Raw genomic sequence first — 8065 nt, 5'->3', positions numbered from 1 at the left:
GCTAGTAATGTGTTGCTAATATAACAACTCTTACGAAAATTAACCATGGTTTTATTACAGTAAAAGTGTAGTAACCATGTTTATTTTTTTGGTATATTGATTACCATTTGTATAACCACAATTTGACTACAAATACCATGGTTAAACTATGTTAGTGTAGCAAAACCATGATTCATTTGTGGTGGTTACCATGGTTTAACTACAGTTTTTTGGTTTAATTTGTAGTAAATCCATGGTTAATTTTCATAAGGGAAACCACATACCCATTTGCCATCTTAGACAGCAACCGTCTAAAAATCAACATTCTTAGGTATAAACGCTTTGATAATGATACGAATAGCCCCTTCCCTTAAATTGACAGGATTGGTTACGTTTGTGACGGTAGTAAATGAGCTGTTCCAAACTGCATTTTTTTGTCTTTGGTACACTGCAGTTTTAAAGAGAAAATGCTCACTGATGAAATCTGCACATGGTCTGAAAGCATATTAAAAAACACCAGATAGACATGTAAACAACAACAAAAACCTGATTTTCACCTCAGGGGGTCTTAAAGCTCTGCATGGTGGTGTTCCCTGTAAGAAGAGATTTTATACAAGGTCTTTTTCTGGACTCTCTGTGGTCTCATTTAGCACTCTTTCACTCTTCCCACCGCAATCCTCCACAACACAACCACTCTCTGTTCTCTCTCTTTCTCCATCCGTCACTCACATAAAAACCCCACACACAATCATAAACCCCAAATACAGCCATGCTCAAAACAGAAAGATGCACAATTGGTTTCGAGATTGAGCCAAATTCGTACATTTCCATTGGATTCAGAACGCCGCGGCTTATTAATCATTCCATCGATGGGAAGATTTTGCAGCACGTTTGCAGGTAATTAATCATACTGTCAAAAGCGAGGCTTGTAATTCACTGCATGTGCATTTTAAAGGCATATCTACAGCAGGGATTGCTGGCTCAGAAGCAGCACCGCACTGGCCATGCACAATAGATACCGGCCAAAGCTCAGCGCTGGGTGTAATTATATACATTCAGAGCTGGTCTCAAGAGGAACAGCGCTGGATTTCACGTGGCATGTGTGCTCGGAGGCCTCCGTACTCTGGCAGTGCATGAGGAATTACCCTCTCTACCCAGCATGGCAGCCACAGATTCTGGTGGCGATGGAGGTCATGTCCTCGTGCAGCAGTTTTGACAATGCGCCTGGAGTAAGTTGCTAATTCAGTCGCTGTGCTGACCCATCTCCCTCCCTCCCTCTCTCACTGTCCCATCTCCCATCTCCGATATATACTGTACGTGCACTAAAGGTTATGAAATCTTCAGCTGCACAATGCTTCTGCGTAACGCTCCTGTACAGGCTCCAGGAAAAGAGCGAAGTCGGCACACATTTTTAATTTGTCCTGGCATAAGTGGGAGGTTTCAGTGACAGCTTCATTCAGTAGCTGTCATTCCAGTGTATAGGACATCTAGACCAGGGTGTTGTCACGTTGTAGGTCGTATTTGACTTGAAGAATATCTCTTATTACGACTCTGGGCTACTGAGGTGTTATTCCTCAAGATGAATAGACCTGGAAACCTTTGAGATTGAAAGAAATCCCATTTTAATCCATGTTTTGAGAGTGTTTGCCAGACACACACTTATGCAGCATTTCAAAAACATTTATTCCTCCAGAATTAATGGAGAATAATAAATGGCAACTTATTTGATTTGTTTGTATAATAGAGGGATTTAGTACTGGCAATGTTAATAAATGCATACATTAAAAAATTACACAATTTGATGGCGCCCTTGATGTAAAATGTGCCTATTTCTGGTCCCAGAGTATATGAGGATTAAAAAATATACTTTGTTTTTATAGAATATTGATTGAGCAACACAATTTGAGTGAAAAGAAAGAAGAACTGTTTTCAACATTGATGATAATTAAATGTTTTCTGGGTATTAAATATGGCTGCTGAAAATTCAGCTTTGCATTGCCAGAAATAAGCTGCATTTTAAATGTGTTAAAATAGAAAACAGCTATTTTTAATTTTAGCAATATTTTATTTATCAACATATTACTGTTTTTACTGTATTTTGATCAAATAAATGCAGCCTCGGTGAGCAAAAGACATAAAAAAACATTAAAAATGTTACCTAAAAAAATACAATAAAAAAATAACAATAGACAAATAAATAAATACCTTTACAGCTGTTACTAAAAAACACCTTCAATATAATAATATAAAGAAAATCATAAGTAAGTTTTAGACATTGCAACATTTTAAAAACTATTAATGACCTCAAATCATCTATCATTGCAGGCAATGACCTCATGGGTTCACAGTGAAAAACAGATATTTGGGAAAGTAAACAAAACGCTGCTTTTGCACAGATGGGGGTCAAATCAAGTGAAGGTTAAGAACTACTTATCCCTCCAAGAAGACCTGAACCGTTTGCTCTAGTTTCTATTGCTTTATTTTTCCTTGCACTGTAGCAGGTCTCGGCTTATCCTGGGCTCACTTTCTTTCCCGCAGTCATCATCCAATCAGCACGCTTCACTGGAATGCTCACAAGTCAAAAGGTCAGAGCAGATCTGACATAAAGAGAAGATCTCAGCTGTAGACACCTTAGTGCAGCTCCATTTACTGGGACTAAACGGCCTTGTTTAACCTTGCATACCAGCAATCGGGTGAGAAACAACAGGAACAGAGCGTAGCTTTAGTCTCCGAGTGCTACAATCAAACAAACTCGCTACAAGGTGCTAAATGTAGAACCTCTAATCCAGATGAAATTACAGTTTCCAGGCCAGGATCATGTATCAGAATGTGATAGTGGCAGAATCCCTCTATCGGAGTTGTACAAAAGTGCCGATTTTTCTGCTCTGTGCCAGAATGGGAATTGCTTGAGATTTGAAGTTCACAGACCTTTGGATTTGAGGGATTTGTACCTTGCTTTACATGTATAAATATGTGGGAATACAATGCTGAATGGGAGATTTAGGCCTCAAATGGAGATAAATAAAGGAAAGCCAAAGTCTCGACAGGCATTCAGTCAGAAAAGAGTCAGCGTTGCAAACTAGAGAACCATCACAGACACATTCAGAGCTGTTTTGAGACGGGATTACAGTGCGCTTCCATTCATTTGTGCATTAAAATCTGAAATGTGGTATCTATTGAGACATTTTTGACATGGACTCCTTCAGTTTTTTCCATTACTCATTTGACTTTACTAACCAGCCTTGATTTGAGATCGCAAATTAAATATAAAATGGATTTTTACTAACAGGTTACAGCACTCCATTATTTTCATTTTACAGTGGGCCATTCGAGCGTTACTAATGGTGCCGCTAATGGCTGCACAGTGATTTGGTTTAGCTGGTGAAGTTTGGTCAAACGGTTGACATTTAACTGACATTTATTAAAGTGATAGTTCACCCGAACCCCATTGACTTTAATTGTTTCAAAGACTTTTTTCACACATGCGGGCAATTTCCCAACTGTTTACATGCACTTAAATTATATTTTTGACATAACTGTGTGTGGATCTGACCATTCAAGCACAATAAGCCGTGAATTAAACTGAATTTGTGATCGCATGTTGTCTGAGAGATGGTCTTTTGTGTGTGCATCATGTGTGTCTCAGTTAGTGCAAGTATTGCATATTATATAGTCATTTTCATGGCTTATTGCACTCAGTAACACTTATTTTAACACTAATTTTCTCATTCATGCATGTTTCTGTATTGCTCTAAAGTTATTGCTGATAACTTAAATATATTTACATCGAAATCTCTATCAATACACATTATTGCTTTAATCAGGTTGTTTTAATATTGTACCTTGAAGATTATGCGAATGACCTCTCTTTCTATTGGCTAATCACAGATTTTTTTTTGTCTGTGCCAAAGGCTGTACATTTTTTTTCATTAGTTTAACATGTTTTTTGGTAACTACTTTACGCTCATACATTAATTTATGTTATTTGGTAGTATTTATAACTAAAGGGGTGGTCACACAAAATTTCTTTGGACACAGCAACAGTTGTGATATGTTGTCACGCTCTGCAGCGTCTTTTTTAAAACCATAAATTTAACATATAAAAACATTCATGTAAAAATATACAATCTACTCCAATGCTGCAAATCTGCAACTTTAAAGACTGTGTTCTTTTCATTCAGCTAAGGGTTCATATGTTGAGATGTATCAATCTAGTGTTGGTCATCATGTGATACGACTGTGCAGGTCAGAGTTCACCAAACTTGCAGCGAAATGCAAGATGAGCTTGTGTTTCCAGGGTCCAGCATTTGCATGCGTATGACTGGAAGTGAATGGAATATCTTGTACATGAAGCTCTTTTATAACCCTGTTTTCTGACACATATCACAATAATATTAAAATAAGAAAAGACAAAAGCTTAGGGGTATGAGTGGGTTTCCCATGTGCATTTGTGTTGTCTTGCTGGCCCAGAAGCAGCTTGATATGCTCTCCCATATGATTGAGTTTATGAAGAAAATGTAGCAAAGAGGAGCTTCCAGATACATCAGGGTTCCCCGATATGGTGTTTCTAATCTCCCTAGCATTGCTTTCATAGAAGCAAAACAACAACCTCTAAACCACCCCAGCACCGAGGTCTCAGCTGTGACAGGCTTCCCTCTCTGTCCTGCTCAATGAAAAACCATCTGGGGGCAGCCAAGCATTTTTAAAGGCTTCATTATAGGATGGAAAGGTTTCCGCTGCAGAAGCTCTGATGGCAGGGCCGCTTCACTCGCCATAAAACAAACCGGAGATAACTCATGCCGCGTGTCGTTATGCTAATCGTAAAGGCCAGGTAAAACCAGGAAACGTAATTTTTCATGACCACCATGTATACGACCCAACGGATGTGGCTTTGCCCTATGCATTATAATTCTGACATCGCAGCCCTTAAAGCGAGAAAGACTGTGTGCTATTAGTCATAACTCTATTTAGTCTGGGTCCCGTTCACAGGCTTTACATATCCAGCGTGTCATGTGTGCAGTCTCAGCCTCTGGTGCCAGGCCATGGAAAAAAGCTTCAAGGAAAGAGCGCAAATATAAATACGGACGCAAATACGACGCACCATCTGGCCAATGCGGTGATATCCATGATTCATTTGTTTCAGAGTGACTGGGCATAAATTTAGATGCAACAAGCCAGTCGTTAACATTGGTGATTTTTACTCTGAATCTGTCAGCGACAGCACAGGAATACATTACTCTTGCTGGAACACTCCTGGAGGCGAGTTCGGTACAGTGTGACAGCACACTCAGACACACAATAGAGATAGAGAGAGAATACATAGGGAGGGGAGCGATACGGCTATTCCCAGCATTAAGCTGAGGGCTTTTAATTGGAATGTGCCCTGGAAAGCCCTGAGGGTGAGTGATGAATGAATGAGATGGCTCAGGTCTCCCCAATATGGGTTGAGTCAGCACTACTTTAGCTGCATACAAACACTTAATGGCTCATAAACTTCCAGGCCGGCTGAATTTCCCATTGGCTTTGTTCTATGATGCTGAAGACCGATATCTCGTCCTGCCAGCATTCGGCCAAAGCACTTGTTGTGCCGGAATGCCAGGATTGTTTTATTTTATCTCTTTCATTTTCCTGTTTTTATATGCTTCTCTCTCTGAGGACAGTTATTTATCATGGGCCCTGCTGAGAGGGAAAAGCACAACAAAGCACAAACTCAGAGATGGGGAATGATTTATCGCCTCTAGCGCTGCTCTACTTTTTCCTCGCCGGAGCTGAACACAGAAAAATTCAACCCTCCGTTGCAGTCGTGCGAGATTTAGGCCCCCCCGCAGGACCCCAAAGTGATCCCATTGGCTGATGTTTTTGGTTATTCTATTCATGCCTGATCGGAAAGCTGACAATATCACTTGATGATTAGCATAGTCTTAACCATGAAAATACAGCAATTAAGGCATTTTAGATCATATATGAGACATGACATAACTGAAGCAACAAATGGTCGAATATTCATCTTTCTTATATTTCAGTTAGCATGCTATTGCTAACAACATTCTGTCATTCTTTTCCTACGGTTAGCATGCTTCATTTAGCCTACTAATCTAACATATCCAGTGTATATATGTATATTCATATAATCATGACCAAAAAAAAAAAAGACATTTGTGCTATATAGTAAAATGAAAATGGTAATACCAAATTTTTAATTCAGAAATTTAAATCAACTTTTCTTTTCAACATTTAAAAATATTTTATTATACATGTACAACTCAACATCGTTTTAACACCATGGTAACATGACCGTAATTGTCAAAGATAATATTAATAATTATTGAATATATATATAATTATTGAATATTGAGTATCAGTATAATATAATCCATACAATATACACTATATTGCAAAATATGGCGAATAAATATACTATTCCTCGTCTCCTAGGCTGGTCTGGCTTGCTGCATTTTGAAGGGTTTGGGGAACTTGAGAGAGCAGCTGAAGAAGCAGCTAAACCCCATCAAACCATCTGGTTTAACCTGCTTTTTTTTTTTTTTTTACTCTTTCAGTACTGTTTAATTATGACAATATTAGTATTACATACATAAACAGAAAGATCTGACGATATTTCTGATCAGGCATTACAAACAACTACCTTTTGGAGTCCAAATGACATCGCATTTCGCAAGAGGATCGAATCTTGCACAACACCGGCATTTGCTCCCTCACTAGTACCATTACGTGTCGATTTCACTATCCATCTAATGCTAAACAAATGAGAGTGGAGGGGGGCTGTCCATACAGCTGCTGCTGTGCATGTGCCAGGGAGGAGCCTCAGTTAATTACTCGACTAGTGAACAAGCGGCAGATCGTCTTATATGTCTCCTGTCATGAGACTAGACTGGGTAATTTGTGCTAAGGAACAGCCATCTCTTCCAGTCATGCACTGCATCTGTCAGTTGGCCACCCATGTGACCAGCTGCAGTCCTGCACAACCAAAAATGCCCGGTGGAGAACGAGGACTACCCTACAGTAAAAAAAAACTAAAGACAGTCTTTACACAGTGGAGACGACTCTAGTAAATTACTAGCATTGCAGCTCACGGCAAAGCCACTGGAAGCCCTCGGCACACTATACATTCAAAGCATGGCATTCTGCATGATTCAGCTGTTTGCACAATGTTGCCTGTAGATATTCACGATGCCATTGTGCTCTTTGGTTGCTTCAACAGCCACAGATTGTGAGGAGCATTGAGAAGGGGAAATGGATTGAAAGGCTAGAAGGCTTACGGGGTTAGATGTCGCTTTTTATCATTTTTATAGTAGGAAGTACAATATTACAGGTGAGTGTTAGGATGCAACTGACATCATAACTATGCAAAGCTGAAACCTCTAAATGAATCCCCTTGATTTCTAAAAATCAGTCCCCTTTACATATGTCTAAACCTTGAGGCTAGTGAGCTGCCTTGCCATCTGCACAGACAACTGTCTACTACAGCAGCATCCGGACTGAAGTACATGCAGTACAGCCTCATACAGTAAGTGACTGATTTGATACACTACATACAGTATAGGCAAGAGCTCCATGTGTCAAATAAACAGCACTCTGCATATGAAGCACACAGGAGGCCTGACTCCAAGAGGAATTATGCAATCCTTCAATAAGCATAAATATACATGGCACACACAAATGTTGGGTAAATATAAAATATAAATAAATAATTTTCAGTGTTGAATGAAAAAAATATTAAATGTATTATTATAGATTTATTTAAAAAAAATATATAAAATAAAATTTCTCTCCACTCAAAGGTTGTGTTGGTTTCGTATACTTTTGTACGTGCATTTATTTGATCACAAATACATAATATTGTGAAATATTATTACAATTAAAATTAAATACTTTCTATTTGAATATATTTTAAAAAGTTATTTATTTCTGTGATCAAAGCTGAATTTTCAGCATCATTGATCTCCAGTCTCCTTCAGAAATCATTCTAATATGCTGATTTGCTGCTCAAAAAAATTTCCGATTATCATACATATATAAATGCTTAATATTTTTGTGGAAACCATGCATATAGCTTTTCAAGTTCCTA

This window comes from Sinocyclocheilus grahami, unplaced genomic scaffold (assembly GCF_001515645.1).
Source record: "Sinocyclocheilus grahami isolate Dianchi unplaced genomic scaffold, SAMN03320097.WGS_v1.1 scaffold1133.1, whole genome shotgun sequence".
In the NCBI taxonomy this organism is placed as follows: domain Eukaryota; kingdom Metazoa; phylum Chordata; class Actinopteri; order Cypriniformes; family Cyprinidae; genus Sinocyclocheilus; species Sinocyclocheilus grahami.
The sequence above is the reverse complement of the archived record's forward strand: the minus strand, read 5'-3'. Positions refer to the sequence as shown.